Genomic DNA, 16,997 nt, shown 5'->3' with positions numbered 1-16,997 from the left:
TAATTGCTAGAGAGAGCAAGTGGACCATTCAAATAAAAGCAGTCGTCATACGGTGCGTCCCGTGAGTAATCCTTGTCTAATGCAAACGCGACATGGCGTCCACCTATAATTCACCAGAAGCTTATGTATTAAAAATAAAAACCACTGCTCCAACAGAAAACTAATACTCATATTACTATTTCATACGACAAATGTGCTGAGAATTACATATTTTCAACCCTTGAACTTCCATTTTGTTTGGAAATTACCTCAATATTAAGTTTTATCTCTCCTACAGTTACCGAAGAAAGTATCCATACACCACAACACGTTCAGTTTAAACAATAAAAACTTTGATTATAGAAAGCTAGTTAACTATAGAAGACACACATGTAGTTAGGAAATTAACTCAGCTTTCAGATAATATGAATTTTATTGTAACTTGAATAAAAATACAACAAACAAATCTCAAATGAAGTAAGAAAATCAGCGAGAAAAATTCAGAGAACAGTTCTTGCTTCTAATTCTGCTGCGATTTTAGGTGCACTTTCAAATGGATTTTCTTTTATTTTCTTTGTAATAAATCTTTCATCCCTTTCAGTTATTCATATTTTCAATTAATCCTATACTTTTGTACTTATTAACTATATATTGTACACTAGCATGACTCCTTTTTACCATTTCACCAATCTCGCGAAGTGATCTCCCACTTTTCCATAATTCAATTACAATTTTTCTTTTCTTTATTGTAGTTTCCTTATTTTTAGCACTCATTCTGTTCAAAATTATGGTTCTTTAACAAACCTTTATGGTTGTATTTTTATTTAAATCATAACCAAATTCATACTATCTGAAAGCTGAATTAATTCCCCAACTGCATATGTGTCTTTCATAGCTAAGTAGCCTTCTATAATCAAAGTTATTATTGTTTTAACTGAACATATTGCGGTGTGTGGATACTTTTTTCGGTAACTGTATAATTCAATCGAAATCTAAGTATTTAATATAAGAAACACTATTGCACCTGAACACCAAATACTAATAATATTATTTTATATGATAAATGTGCAGAAAGTAAGATCTTTCAACCCTTGGACTACCATTTCCTTTGGAAATGATTTCAAAGTAAAAAAGCATCGTAAAATGGTGGGCATTTCTGTTGGAGAAATAGTGCAGGTGTCTTGAAATCTGATCATAAACAAATAATATTATTCATACGCAAGTCTGATTCCGAATATTTATGGAAGTACATGCATAAGATGAAGATCGACCCGTCTTGGCGATTTTATGCGCCAGTCGACTCTCTGAATAATTCTCTTTATTTCTAGAGCAATTCAAGACGGACTTTATATAGTATACAGGGTGTACAGTGCAACTGGGAAAATTGACCTTTAAAACGGTTGAGGACAAGAAAAAGATGTCTTGGAAAAAAAGTTAAATCACGATATAATTATGGTTTCTTCGATTTCATTAAATCTTTACCTCCTAAATTCATTGTTCAAATTTAACTATTTAACCCAGAAGCATCCTGTATAAGCAAACATGAATATTAATTAATTATCGTATTTAACCTGAAAGCATCCTGCACAAACATACACGAAAATTAATTAATTATCATAACATTTAGTTTCTATCTTTCGAAATACTTCAATTAAAAAGTCATCCAACAGACTTAAATGTTTAATTCTTTCTAATTCGATATGGAAAGCATTATTAACGGCGAAATTATGAGTGGTCATCATTGTCCTGTATACGCGAAGAGGTTTATTTGCTACGTATAAATATGTACTTCCTCCGGTAATTGCATTTATGTGTTTATCCATGCATTAATTATTACCTGCTCAACGTATTGTGTAATGGCGAACAGATTATTCAGCTTAACACAATTTTATAATTGAACGCTGAATCGTTGTTTCGCAACTTTACCGAAAGCTTCGTAACGAAATACATTCCCGCGAACTCTTTTCCCAATAGACTTTCAACAATTCCATCAGCGATCAAAGTTTCATAAAATATCATTATTTGTCACGACCGGCACAATATATTTACAAAGTAATAATTACGCGTCCAACGAACGTGTAAACTTTACTTTGTTTCCTATTTCATTCGTTGCTGCTACAACGGGTTAAATTACATTATCATTTATTACGAAGTTAATACTCGTTACGGCACAACTTAACGTTCGAAACAAGTGAAATTTTTCAAATGTAAATCACACTATCGCCGGCAAGTATTTTGTTGCGTCCACGTTTATGTATTCTACGACGAGAGAAATTTCGGACACGTTTCGCGATTAATCTCGAAACAACAGGCAAAATTTTGCGCGGAAGCGAACGATATAAATGCCCGACACTGACTGACAGCGAAATGGCGAGGAGAGGTTGATTACATAAATACCAACCGGACAGTTGTCAGTCAGTCAGTCGTCAATCTATCCACGGGATTCGTAGAAATCCCTAACATATACCCCCACTATTAATTCGAGCCCGTTGTAATACGATTACTACCGTAATGCAAGGGAATGATAACATTGTAGCGGAAATGAAATGTCGGTAGTCCTCTTAATCTTGCGTTTTATTCGTGGAAAATTTCAGAATAAATGAAAACACATTTATATTTAAGAAAGGTGCCTCTTTTTCACCCCTAATTATTTTTACATTAGGACTGAGAAAACGTGAGATTTTAAAATTATTTTTAGTTTAATTGTTTAGTTTAATTATTTTTAAAAGTATTTTTTAATTCTCGCGAACGCTAATTACGAGCTAAAAATATGTGTAAATATAGAAGTAGTGTGTTTTGACGGTAAATCGATTGTGGTTCTACGTGGCTTTAAATCAATTTCAGAATGTTCTTTACGGTACATCGTACTCATGATGGAAACTGCATGCATTAAGTAATTTCGTTCCTTTCATACGTGCTGTTTCCTTTACACGAGCTACTCCGTAGATCATTCGCTACGCTCCAAATGAAATTATAAACCTCTTTGCCGGATTTTCTTCCGTGCTGCGTGCAGTGATGTGTTGCATAGCGAAAAAAAAAAGAAATCGAATATTCCGAGAAGAAGATTGACCCGTTCGTAGCGTGCGAAAATTCGTAACCAAATGTCGACGATTGTATTAAATCCAACGGAGAGAGATTTGTGGGATTAAAAAAGTAATCGACCGCGTATTAATGGACTATCTTCGTTACGCAGCATGAATCCTGCATTTCACGAATCGAACATTGTTTAGCATTCCTGTTTGCGCGCAATTGCGTCCTTCTTCCCTCATAAATTTCAGTTCGTACATTTACATACAACATTTTGGATAAAAATATTTATCTTATATGACAAATGAATATTAAAACAGAATATTAATGGGGCACGGTTTGAAAGTAGCGGCTCGTAAATTCTCGAAACGTTACAAAACTGTAATTTGATTTGATTTATGGGAAACTTCCCGATGTTAACAGGGGAATAATACAAAATACAGTATCGGTCGATGATAAATTATCATTGCAAGGTGAAAAAAGAGAAACCTGGGAGATAACGTGTTCTAAAGTCACCCATTTCGACCTAAAACAATTCTTTCCATTTAAACTCGAAGAACACGAAGTACTATAAATGTAATAATTAATGATATAGCCTTTCATTGAGTATATTATGTAATTAGAGTGACTTCGTAACTTTTTAGGATCTTCAAAATGGGAATGGAGTATATCAATTTGACCAAATCTGAGGAACAAATATATTGTTCAATAGCCTTTCTATTTACTCGAGTTTCATTCTCAGATCTTTGCCAGTTTCGTATGGACGCAATTCATGCAACTACGTCCTTTCGTGCCATTTTTGTGTCTTATTTGTATGCACAATGCATTACCTTCATGCGAAGGAAACGTCATGTATGTGCTCGATCCACTGTCTGTTGGTAGATCACTCGTTCCAGGGAGTTATGAAACGTAGATCCTTTCCTTTCCTGCTGTTCATCTTCCTTTCTACATGCATATAACTAAACTAGATCCATAACTATACAACCAGGGGATAAATTTTGCATGCATTGTCGCTATTTGCCTGTCCTTCCTCATGTTTTCACCGAATTTCTTCGTTTACCGTGATACATCCGGCGAAAAAAGAATACATGTCCATACGATCACAGATGCACGAAAGCTGCCAGCGGAAAAACGACCCATTTCTATGCGCATGAAATTGTATAGTTGAACTAAAAGTCTGTAAAAAAATTCAATTTTTAGTTATTTCGCGCTACTCAGACCGTACTCGACGATTAAATAATACGGTGACCATCTTGTTCGATGGCATTCTCTTATTAACGAATATTTTTAAAAAATCTCAACAAATGTTACTTAAGAAACTGTGACAGATAAAGGGAATAAATTTGTATATGACTCTTTATTCAATATTTTTTAATTTGAACTTTAAATAAATAAATATGAATAAAATTAACGTGGTCAGATCTTTTTGAACCTTTCTAATAGCATCTGAGAATAAATTAATTCTTTAATTGAATAATGTTAAAAAATTCTTATTGCTTCTAGATCAGCCTTTTTTCATTGTTCACTGTGTACTTTTATTTGCCAAAATAAACTTGTAAAAAGAATTTACGATTTTCGTGCATCTGTGGTGGATTCTGACTATACAAGAGTGCCAAGTTTCTCTGCAGCATCTCTTAATTACTAAATCGATAATTTATTCATAATCACTACGAGCCAGGGCCATAATGTATAATTTATTGAAATCAGCGTCAAGAAAAAAGAGCCGTTACAAATATTCCACCCTCTTGATTCATAACAGTTATTATTAAAGGCACAGCAAATTTGGCAGACGTTATTATTTTCGATCTGCGTCAGAGTAATAAAAAAAAAAAACATTTTGTGTATAATGCGATGCCAGAAGATGTAAAATGAAATGTTGTAAAACTAAAATGTGTCATACTTTCAACATCAAAACAAAAAGGGCTTTTCATTAACTGTTATTTATACTTTCTTCTTCTCCCAAAAGAAAGTAATTAAAATCCCCAGGATAATAAAATCGTCCCAAGAAAAATATTTGTAATTAAATGCAGGAAATATGTCTCCTCATTTGCACACGAGACAAATTTATTTGTCAGCAAAAATATACATTTCTCTTATTTTTTATTTTTGATATCCAGGAGCGATGCAAAATAGTATATATCACTGTTCTAATTATTATTCCAATGTTTTCGCTATGCATATTGCTGAACTTAAAGGTTGTTGGAAACTTACTCTCGAGGTATCAAAAATTGAAAATGCAAAGTTATAGAGATTCATAATCCAGAAGAAGGGTTTTACTATAAATTTTCCACGGTAATATAAATCGAGGCGAACACGAACGATCAATTTTTCTCGAACAAACCGCGAATCGACTTTGGAAAGAAGAACGAGCGAAGAATGACGGAATCGAAAGTTTACGATCTCGTTCCGGAGATACACAATTTGCATCTAAACAATGACTTATATTTTATATCTTGACATTGTTTGTGTTTAAAGGCATGCCAAAGCACGTCGAGAGAAAGCACCTTCGTCGTTCCATCAACAATTTCACGCACAGGGTGTTTAAGAATGGCACAAACCGATAAAAAGTGATTCCACGTGCAAAGATAAATAAAAAATGAAATACTTCGTTGTACTAAAAAAAAATCTTCGTTAGCATGAATCAAATAACGATCAACGTCGTCGGTTGGTAAACGTTTGGTCTGATATTGTTAATGGTAATTTCATGGGATCGCGTTACTTCGAAGGGACCTTGGCAGGTACAATTTATCTCGACTTTTTTGAAAATCGAGGGCCAACTTTGCTGGAAGATCTCGATTTAATAACACTCTGCAGACGCTGATATCAACATGATGGTCCCCCGCCGCATTATGATCGTCGTGTTCGAAACTTTTTAAACGCACGTTATCCACATCGTTGGATTGGTCCCGTGGAGGCTTTGCAAAACGACCATCCAAATCTCTTGACTTAACGCCAATGGATTTTTAATACACAGACCGCCACACATTTTTCCATATTTCGGCAGTGCGTTCCACTGATAAAAAGATTAATTTTTTTAAAGGCATGAACACATATCTGAAAATATAGCTACGACGTAAAAAGGCATTGTGTAGCCGGAGCTCGAGAAGTGTTTATTTGTTTAAAACTCCGCCTAACGATAATGCGAGCTTAAACACGCGTTTATCTGGGTCACAAGCCTCGTATCGAAGGAGTTCAGAAGACCTATGAAGGACTATGACACAGTTAGTAATGTCGCATAACTCCGGAGATCTCGAGTTGGAATTCAGTTCTCCGTGTCCTCGTGGCTTTTCTCCGGTCCCGCAAGTTTTAACTACGCCCATCAAATAACGAGCTCGAAACGTTCGTACTCGATTTAATAATTAAATTAATGTTGTCGTTCGGAAGAATATCTCGAGTTTGAAAATTCCCGTTTATCTCCAGTATCGCTACAACGCTTCCACGTTAGGCGAAATATTCCTGTATCGTATGCGTGTATGTCTGCGCGTATCACGAGCAACAGGACCGCAAGTGTACATATCAACTTGAATAAAAAGATGTCTCGCAGAGTTAACCGACTTGAGATGTTCACGTCGTACGTGCGACGCTTTTGAGCCCGCAAGAAAGATTGACTGCATCCAGACAGTCGTACGAGGCAAGAATTTTCTCTAGGGCTAGGGCTGCAACGTTGAGGTATTGGAAATACGTGATTTAAGTAACTTAAAACCCCTCTGCGATACATACGTATTTTAGAAGCAGTTCTTTTTATACTAAATGTAAATAGCTTTTGTGTTCTGTTTACTGGCTGACATTTCGAACGATTCCGCTGTATCGCAACTGGGTCGCTGATACTCCGTACAGGAAATCTAATATTTACCATTAGAACACTTCTCAGTCGAGTTTGCTCTCGCGTGATTTCAATGCACAAGGTGAATTGTGCCCGGGTATTCCAGGATATTTTTCTGGAATCTATTAAAAACCACAAAATTATCGTGCATTATACAGGTTCATCGAGATCTACTACCCAAACTGGAGGAGTCGAAAAATAATTTTAATTTGATGAAAAGATCAAGGTCAAGAAAATGATTTTTCTGTAGTTAGAATTTAACTTTTATTCGAGTATAAGAAATCAGTAAGTCCGATTTAAAAATACATCTATGAAAGATTTTGTGTCGTAATTTGACAGAGCACATTTGTTTTTAATTTCCCAGAGAAAAATTCTCAATGAAACGGTCTGCGAAAAATATTAAACCGTTCGAAAATTCCGCTTCCTCGTCCGACCTGACAAATACTCAATTATAAATAAATATTAAATAAAATCGACAGATTATCTTCTGTTGCTTACACGGTAAGACGATCGTTCTTAAATTGCAGTACATCTGTAGTCGCTTTTAATTATTTCCGATAGAAAGCAACTTCATTTACACAGTGTACAATTTCACTTGTTGCCATCAGAACGAGCACTGCACGCGTGGAATATGAAGATTCTAGAGACTCGAGCAAGCAATTGATCACGACTCGTTGATTTTAATTTCTGTTTCAAATTATATCTCGGTTCACCAAATTTTCCAGCGGATTTTTTTCATTATTCCCCGGCAGTCGGTACTCGAATTCGGTTCACTACATTCCCACCAAATCATCAATTGTCTGCTAGTCCTCTAGCAGTGGAGCACTTGGTGTATACACCGTCGTGTGCTCGGTAGAGCTGCGGTCTCGTTGATCCGCGGGCCGAAAAGCTCATAAGCTCGAACAGAGAAAGAAAGATGGCGATTCGAAAGGGAGCGGGACAGAGTATCCCGAATCGCAACCGAACAGCATGAACGCTACCGACTCTGTCGAATCCAGGGGACGCGAGGGGCTCGAGAGGACTGCATAGGGCGAAGGGATGGCCGGTTAGGGGGCCAGCGGGGATGGGGTACTGAATGGTTCTTCGCTTCCGTCGAATCGTCTAATCGTACGTACCTATCTGGGACGGATTAAACGATCGAACGGGGTCAGAGCGTCGAGCACGCCTATGTTCTCGAAGCCATAAATTGCGTCATCATTCCGCAGTACGCGGCCGTAATCGCGTCCACCGTACCCCCGGGCCGATTTTTTTCGAATTTCGGATCCGATACAGCCCGCAGCCAATAGGATTTCTTTCAAACGTACGACTTTTTGGCTCAGCCGATAATTATCCTGCAGTTTCGAATCATTCTTTGTACGCTCTATAGGAATATCGCTCCGATCCCTAAGTTTATTGCGTCCAATCCTCTTTGCGACCGTAAAGCACACATTCTGACAGAACGTAAAATTTCGTGCACCCTCGTTCTTACTGTAATAATTTCATACACATAAGTTATGCACCGGATTCTTTAATATTGTAGAAACACATTTATCAGAATCTCTGTTGTTAAACAGCTATATTATCCACGAAAACGAAACTTTGTTTTTGGGCAATTGAAAACTAGCATAACAATTTGTGAATAAAAATTCAAAAGTCCTGTCCAGATGTATTTTCTTTAACATTTAATCTTGAACCCATATGTGTCAAGTCGATGTGTTAATTCCAATCCTAGTAGTTTGCAATTTTTAGTTATGGATTTCGTTCAAACACAGCTTTTAGAACGCTTCTGATTCGAATCGAAATAATTATACGCAATCACGCGTAAAGGAAAGAAACCGCGAGAGTCGAATGAAAGGGCGCATCCCACTTGGCAAACGCCGCGAAATTTCGTTCTGTTCGTTGCGATTCTAAAGACATTTGAATAGGCGACTTGACAGCCGATTTAAACCTCGATGGGACGCAACTTGCCAGCGCTTTTTGCCAAAGTAGCGTGCGGTTAGGTGGCCGACTGTCGCGGCGCTACACCCTTTTCTGTCGTTTTACCGAACTTATGCTGCTCGAGTTTACGACGCCTTTTTATTATAGTGCACAAGTCGCGTCCCGTTATTCTCCTGGATCGTTTTTTGGGCGGTGACGGCGGCGCGTGATTTATATCGCGCCGTACCGTGAGTCTATTTCGCGAGCTTGTAAATTTTTGTACACCAAATCGCTATCACGGTTAATAAATTTTCGACTCAACGTATGACTTAAAAACTATATTGCAACAACGTGAAAATGAGAACAAAGATTGAAAGTTTGCCAGTAATTTAATCAGTCTTCTGAATGATACTGACCACGTTTTTGCAACGATTTTCTTTTCAATTCAGACACTACGACACAATTCTGCGCGTACGAAATGTTTTTATTTATTTTTTTTGAGTTATATCGTGAATAATAATCTAATATTTCCTAACTCTGTAGCAAATTATTCTCTGATACCCTATTTGTTTTGACTAAATGCTGTGCAACCAGTTTTGGCAACAGTTTATTTGATTTTCCCTGTATGTTCTATTAACAAGTTTGTACTCGCAATTTCTGATACACTCTGCTTAAATGTAAATTAATTTCACTCGTCTCGTGTTACCGAACACCACTTAATTACGATATTAAACAATCTTTTAGATAATGATTTTTTGACATTCTCCCCTATCAATTAAATTAAATTTACTTTTCCTGCCCTGCCTAAAATTTGGCAATAAAAAACAATTTTTTATACGTTGTACGTCTCATCAAAGTTCCTCAACAATATTTCCAGTCTGTCGTCGACCGTGAATGCTTCAACGAGACATCCATCGATCGAATCGTGATTCAGACTCGATTCAATTACAAATTCATCGGCGCGAATACAAAACAAATTGTCCAATCGGTAATAAAAAATATTGTACAGCTGCTTCGCGTTATCCGCCGCAGAAATGAACAACGAAATGTCATTCTATGAATTCTTCACGGTTCGATTACTTCGATCGACGCCCCCCCAACCGCGTTCAATTGAAAACGACGCTCCGACGAAACGTTCAAACTATTTTTGTATTCATTGTGGTGCACGCGAGTAGCGCGATCTAAGAACGCGACGTTTCGGAAGCCTGTCGTAAGTTGTATGCAATTTTCTCTCGCCGCACGGCAGCTTGTATCGCGCATTGAAACGAGAAAAATAAGTGTAAAAATCCAGAGAGACACGCGCAGAATGAATAAAACAGACAATCGCGTCCGGTAGTCTAATAAAAAAATCATGAAAATTGAAACAGAACGAAGACTTCGCTTACTAGACTAGATTTCATGTACTACTGCGTCTGACCAATATTCGTTATTTCTACTTCCGTTGGAGTTTTTTTTAACGTTAACGACCTTACCATGTTCTCTGCATCTCGTACGTGTAATTAGTATACATTTTAATTAGTCGAAAGTAATGAAACTTGATACCATATTATTGTGAATGCTTACAAACACCCACTGCAAGTAGAAGTAACGAGATATGGTCAGACACTGGAACAGAGACACCTCGAAATAATGCTGTTTCGCATTTGCCATTTATTTTATACAAACAATCGACCTATACTTGTGGTATTTATTTAAACTGTATCGTATCCTTCAATGTTTATATATTCAAAATCCACAATGCATTCAATACATTCAAGTATGTGAATTAATCTTTTTTGTATGGAAATAAAATTTATTTAGGAAAGAAATTACAATAATGTTTCAACTTCGATGAGTAAATCTTGTTGCGTGTACTGTTCATTGCGTGTCGTGTTCCTTAATGTAAAATAACATTTCCAAAATAAGATGTAGTCCTATACTTTTGCTCGTAAGGATGGATAATTAATTTATTGTTCGAACGCCCATTTTATCATTCGACTAGCAAGAAACAATTAATTAACGATGACCTGAATCGGGGACGCAACGAACATTTCGTTGTATGTATCAGAATTAATTTATTAATCAATCGTCGACGGTGGCGTTCAATTTACAGTACGTATACGTCAACGCAAGTAATAATCGCGTACCAATTTCACTAACAAACCCTTTCATTCGTTCATTCACGATCAATCATGCTGCCGTACTACTCTGTCATTAAACACAATTATTTTTTATTTAACCATCTACAAAGAATGAATACACAGAATATTTAAAAAAAAGTTCTAGCAAACGTGGAAAATTACAAGAGTTTTTTAAAAAAATCTAGTCTTGTCGATCACTCCTTTCTCTATCATTTTTATTTTGAGCGAAATCTAGTTCATACTTTCAATTTTATTCTTCTTGCGATTAACAAGAACGTAACCAATGAAAAATTTATAAGACAATATCTTATGATTGGGAAATGTTTTTATATATCTTGTTTGGTCTCTAAACCCATTAATTAATTCTTCTTTGTTAGCTATCGTTATACGTCGTGACAGCCAAGTTTTATTATTTAATCTATCAGCGTAGTATAAAAATGCGACAAAATATCCAGCTAAAATAGGAAAATGGTGGAAGGTCGTGGAAAGAATCTCGTACAGAGAGCAACGCCGAGCGACAAAGTTCGAGCAACTCAATCACTCGCAGGGCTTTTACTCCAATTTTCGACATTGACGAATTCCCGTCTGCGGTGACGTATGCGTGGGCGATAACTGTGGGCGCGCGCTCGCGCATCTCTCCGATGGAAACACGGCGGGAGCGATTAATCATCCAATCCTTTGACAATGGCCGGAAAGCCTAGCGGATTTTCACAACGAAGGTGTTTCCTTCTGCCAGCTGTCGGCGAGAGCGGAATCAAAGAAAGCAAAAACTCAGAGGCCTTAATACGTTTATAAACCAACTCGTTTACGCCGGGGCTCGCTTCCGCCGACTGGCTCCGCGATTTCGACCAAATTATCCGCGTCGTTCCTTTCCCCTGATGCCGAAATAAAGACGACGTTTCAGAATTTCCCGCGACCGTGGCTTTATCGAGAGTTTTCGGTATATTTTTTTCGTTTCAACTCCTTGGAAAAGCAGTTTTCAAACGTATATCGAAAGAAATATATTTTTTAATCTTGGGGTTAGTCGAAAACGGGATTAAAAAATGAATATTTCGCGAGATGTTCAAAAATTGTGAGACTCTCGAGAACAGAAAATTTTAATTAAGTGAAACTTTGGATGTATTTTGACACTTTTGGTGAAAATAACATGAAATATATGGTATGTTTTTAAAATGGCATTTTATCGAATGGGCGAGGTTACGAGCGTGTCGTTTACTGTTCGCTACGGATTTATAAAACTCCTAAAAGGACCAGGCAGCTTGGAACATAAAATTCGGCTTAATAATTCGCGGAAAACTGGTCCAAAAACGGTTCGTATCTCGTTTCAAAAAAAAAAAAAAAATAGACACCGGATCAAATATGGACATCCGTTCGAAAATTTCATCAAAATGTGAAACTCGGGGCGCGCGCAAAGCATCGTCGTCTAAATGAATTCGGTTTAATGGGTCGAGTCTCTCGCAAAAGTCACGTATTTTCGAAAAAAAACCAAAATGAACGTTCGCAAAAGGGAATTTAGACTGAACAGGATATTCGAGAGTTGAAGAAGTTTCTACCGATGAATTCCAGTTTCATCGTTTTGTATGGAAAATTTAATTCGTCGAATAGCTGAAGAATTTCGTTCGAGGTGCATCAAATTCACGGTTAAAAGAGGTATAGTAGAAATTTGACGAGCAAAATTACCTTAACTGCCTTTGGTTACATACATCGTATGCAAAGCATGATGAATCAACGTGTTTACGTAGGCATTTTACGTGTATTTCTACTCTATGAAGCCAATTATTTATGCTTGAATTTGATATTTCAATCGAACAATCGTCCAAAGCACACTTTCTGCAGGCGGGAATCATTCTAACGTGATAACAACGTTACAATAATGCATTGACCGGCTCAATGACCGAATTTAAATTCAGTACAAATGCTGTAAATCGATGTTGCAAAATCTGTTGAATCTGAATGATGTACTCGATATCATTCAAAAAGGATACAATGACATTGGTATCAATCGGTGCATTCGGCTTATAAACTCTCAACTATAGAGACGAGTCAAAGTTATTAAAAAAAAAAAAAAAATCAACAAAATATCAATTCTACGTTTCTATTATATTTACTCGTTTGAAAAGTATATTACTCGTTTTTAATTTCAGATTAATAATTTGGACATTATACAATCTTCTACCATATAATATTATGTAACAATATGTCTTTGGTTTGAATGTTAAAAATAGTTAAAAATGTTAGAAAAAAGTATTTGTAACCTATAAACACCTTCTACATAAAAAACTATAATCTACAAACTAAAAAATCGATCTTTCTAACGCATATTTATAGAAATTTTATTGTTCCTTTCAATTAGGTCTATCAAAGTTAACGCGTGAAGTGTCATGGTGAGCACTAGTAACTAAACGATTTAGCTTGTTTTTATTTATATTATATTAAATTAATTTTCTATTTCTAACTCCGTTATCTTTGTAAATTCGATTTTAAACTTTTTAATTCTTAAAACTGTTACACGAGAATCTTCCCTTAATGAATACATTTACAAATGTGCAACGATTGGAACAAATCCATATGAAAAAAGAGGGATTTCCTCGATTTTGAATAAAGTCCTTTCTATAAAAATACGTTAAAAGAATTCTCAATACTAAAAATAAATAACAAAACATTGGTCAAACAGACGAATTTTCTTTGATATAACGACTACACAACTTGGAATCTCGCCATTGCAAACGAATGCATTTTCTCGCCTTGTACCGTGCACGTTATTCAAAGTTGTCATTTATTTTGTTCTTCTTCGTTCGCAATCGTTCATTCAGTACGAACAATCTAAATTTCTAGCAATTCGACAAAAGTATGCTTTCCCAAGTAAATACAATTTCATTATTTCCTTTATCTGTTGTCTACAAGTTCAAACTTTATCAAAATAGAGAAGCGTGTATCTATTTACCGTAAATAATTTATCTATTTAAAGTTAAGCGATTCCCTAATAATTATTTATTCTGTTTGTCAATTTCTGATTTGTATAGCTTAAAACTTGCAAAATCTCTTTGAAACTCTCACACTGACTCCAATACTTATAAACTTTTAAATAACGTCATTGGGAATGCAACAAAATAACAAGTATATATACCATTGGAATCATTGGTTTAATTTGACGGATGGTTTAGGATGCAGGATCATACTTGTTTCCACAATCGATCTAATAAAACGGACTTTATATAAAAGCGAAGAAATCCGAATATCTCATAAAGTTTCAGTTTTATATCAATTTAAAGATTCGACACTGTGACAACTCTACGCTTGACCAAAGAGCAAGTAAACATGATATTTCGTTGCATCTCTACGATTAAGCTTTCATATCGTTCCCGGACACTTTCACCGTCAGTTTTCCGTACGCTCTGGCTACAACGGACGACGAAAGGGACGTTAAATCCTCGGAAATCGACAATCGGGGACAAAGTCGACGGGCAGGTTCAAGTTCCTTCATCGGTGGTTTGACCCAGACGATTCAACAGTCGCGATTACCTACACACGCATGCGTCAATTCCACTAGCGCGAACACATCCACGTGTTTGTCGTAACGCTACCACGCCGATTCTCTTACAGAGTTCGCCCCGGGGAAACTTGAGTTAAGCACAACTTTTAAAAGTCTGACGTTGGAACGTCGACATCGAGGCGAGTTCGTCGTCCTTTCGAGGAAACCGTTCGACCTACTGGGCTCACTTAACGTTTCCGCCTGGACAGTTAAAACCTTCCTCTTATTTCCTTCCTGGTTTCTCTCATATCCGCCCTACGAGCACGGCGCTTCCGATAGATCGGAGTAGCCCGTTCCTCGAATAACCGAACAGCTTTGTTCTTCAGGTCGAGCCCGCGACAGGGGCACTGTTGACATCGAATTCAATCCTTCGGACTGATCTATTGCTAGCTTGCTATTGACATTCAATTCGAGATCTTAGTTGGAACTGTGTAACAAGTTTGCCACTGATATCGAATTCGAGATTTCAGAGCGACCCATTGCAGTAACAGGACCGCCGCTAACCTCGAATTTGACCTACGACCTCAACGGACAACGTATTACCCGACGGACGTCGAAATTCGATGAAGCTTTGTGTGATTCAAACGTTATCTATGTTGTCAGCTACTACCACGAAATATTTTATTTAATATTATTTCGAATAACAAATCTACCTGTGAGAACAGTTTTAATAAATACTTGTCCGGTTAACATGTAACGATTCCACTTGGAGCTGAAGGGGATTTTTATAAACGTTTGACTAACGACCATCGAACATGTAACGCGATGAAAGACATTATAAATTGTTTACGTGTAACACGGTGACAAATATGTATTTGATATGCTAATGGGACGTGTAATAATTAATTTGTACAGATATAGTAGATGCAGCGCAATTATTTATCCAGCTACTGTGCCGCTCATACTTATTCCAACGACTATGTGTGTTGGGAAGAGCAAGTATTACATGTTTTAACAGGCGAGAACGTTATGGTAATGATATGATCTTATGAAATTTTTCGCAGCGTACTTACTACAAAATTGTTAACACAATACGAAAGCGTGCGAACAAGAAAAATACAAAAAAAAAGTTTTAAAACAAGTTGTGTCCCAGGACGAAAGTTCATCTTATAAGACAAACTCTGCAGAGATCTTCTTTCGTGCTTTAATAATAAATTATCAGAGCAATAAAAGCGAACTCGAAGATTCGATAGTGTTTTCGCGTTATTAAAGCTTGCTCGAGACTTCTCGGGCTCGGGATACAATTAGAATAAATAACAATCTCGTGGGCCAGCGGAAGTCACACGGACTTCGCAATAATTGGAAATGTAAATAAGCCGGAACCTCGGGTCTCGCGAGCCTTGATTTGAATTTTAAAATTATGTTTAACGAACGCTTTCTAGCGTAGTGTTATCGCCAAGTGTAGAAGATCGCTCTACTCGAAAATTGTCGCCATGTTTATGCAGTCGTTTAACCCGACCATCGTACTAGAAAGCACACTTCCTCGGTTATAAATATTTATAAACAAACCTGTAGCGAGAAAGAATTCTTAAAAGAAACTAAATACTCGAAGACACACGAGTAACGGTTATGTTTGTCAATAAACGTTCTGTGACTCGAAAGACTTCTGTAAATGAGAGCGACTCACCTTCGATGGCTTCAAGCAACGAAGACAGTTGGCCGAGCGCCTCGTTTCGCGTCGTCCATCGCAAACCGCTTTCTTCCGGTCATGGATCTCGCCGTGTGGTCGGGGAAGCCTTAACAGAACACCGAAGCAAAACGTTCACCAACATCCATTATCGTTTCCTACGTGTCATTAAGAACCGAACGACACGAATCAATCATTTCGAAACCATTTACTCCATACGGAAGCACGTTTGTTTATCAGTACGTTAATCTCTGCACTCCGTGAACGAGACACGAGACACCGTTCCCTTTTATCGCAGTCAACGATTACCTCGAGTAAGCGTCAACGTCGTTTCCAGAGCTCGTGAAACCGCGAACACTCCGACGCACTTGGACACCGCGGTCCCGCGGAAAAATTCTCGAGTCTAATTCGTCCCTTCGCGTCTCACTGCACATCCCCGGAAGGTTCCGCGGTACCACCCGATCCCACGCTTTCGTTTTTTAACCGGGGAGAAAACTTGTGGAAACTCGCGGGACGAGGCACCGACGACGCGAAAGGTAAACCGCGCACAGCACACGTACCTACGTTTCGCTAAACGCACCGGAAACGTGGTGGCAAAAAAGTGTTTTCGAGCCGCGAAGACACCGTAATCTCGCTCGTGAGGCGCAGCGCTCTTCGCAAGGGGCGCGGCGAAACTGAGCCCGACGAGCCAACCCCGTCCCTTCTGACTCTCTCGCTCGCTGGTTCGCGCCGTCTCCGTCACGCTTACTCTTTCTCTCTCTCTCTTTCTCGACCACATTTTCGTTCCCCCTCGCCCCCACGCGGCCGCTATGCTCCAACTTTTATCCCCAGAACTGGCTCTCGCTCTCGCTCTCTCTCTCTCTCTCACTCTCTCGTTGGACGTTCGACGACCGTCTCCTTTCGCCACGGTTCACCTTTCTCCGTTTCGGACGGTCCTCTCTTTCTTGCCCCTCTTTTTCAGCCCTTTCGTTTTCTCGCTCCCGTCCATCTCGC

The 16,997-nt window shown here is 37.8% G+C and overlaps 1 long non-coding RNA gene across 1 annotated transcript in view; it reads right to left on the bottom strand.

The window, feature by feature from the left end:
* The window catches only part of LOC122400167, a 192,482-nt gene extending 176,358 nt beyond the window's left edge, over nucleotides 1-16,124 (bottom strand). Inside the window, exon 1 of the long non-coding RNA XR_006259337.1 lies at nucleotides 16,005-16,124. This is a non-coding gene — a long non-coding RNA (uncharacterized LOC122400167). The remainder of the gene's footprint in view (nucleotides 1-16,004) is intronic.
* Between the last annotated feature and the right edge of the window lie 873 nt (nucleotides 16,125-16,997).

Source organism: Colletes gigas, unplaced genomic scaffold, assembly GCF_013123115.1.
Source record: "Colletes gigas isolate AHSC1104 unplaced genomic scaffold, ASM1312311v1 Colletes_gigas_Sc00016, whole genome shotgun sequence".
NCBI lineage: Eukaryota > Metazoa > Arthropoda > Insecta > Hymenoptera > Colletidae > Colletes > Colletes gigas.
This window is presented reverse-complemented; position numbering and strand designations above follow the sequence as displayed.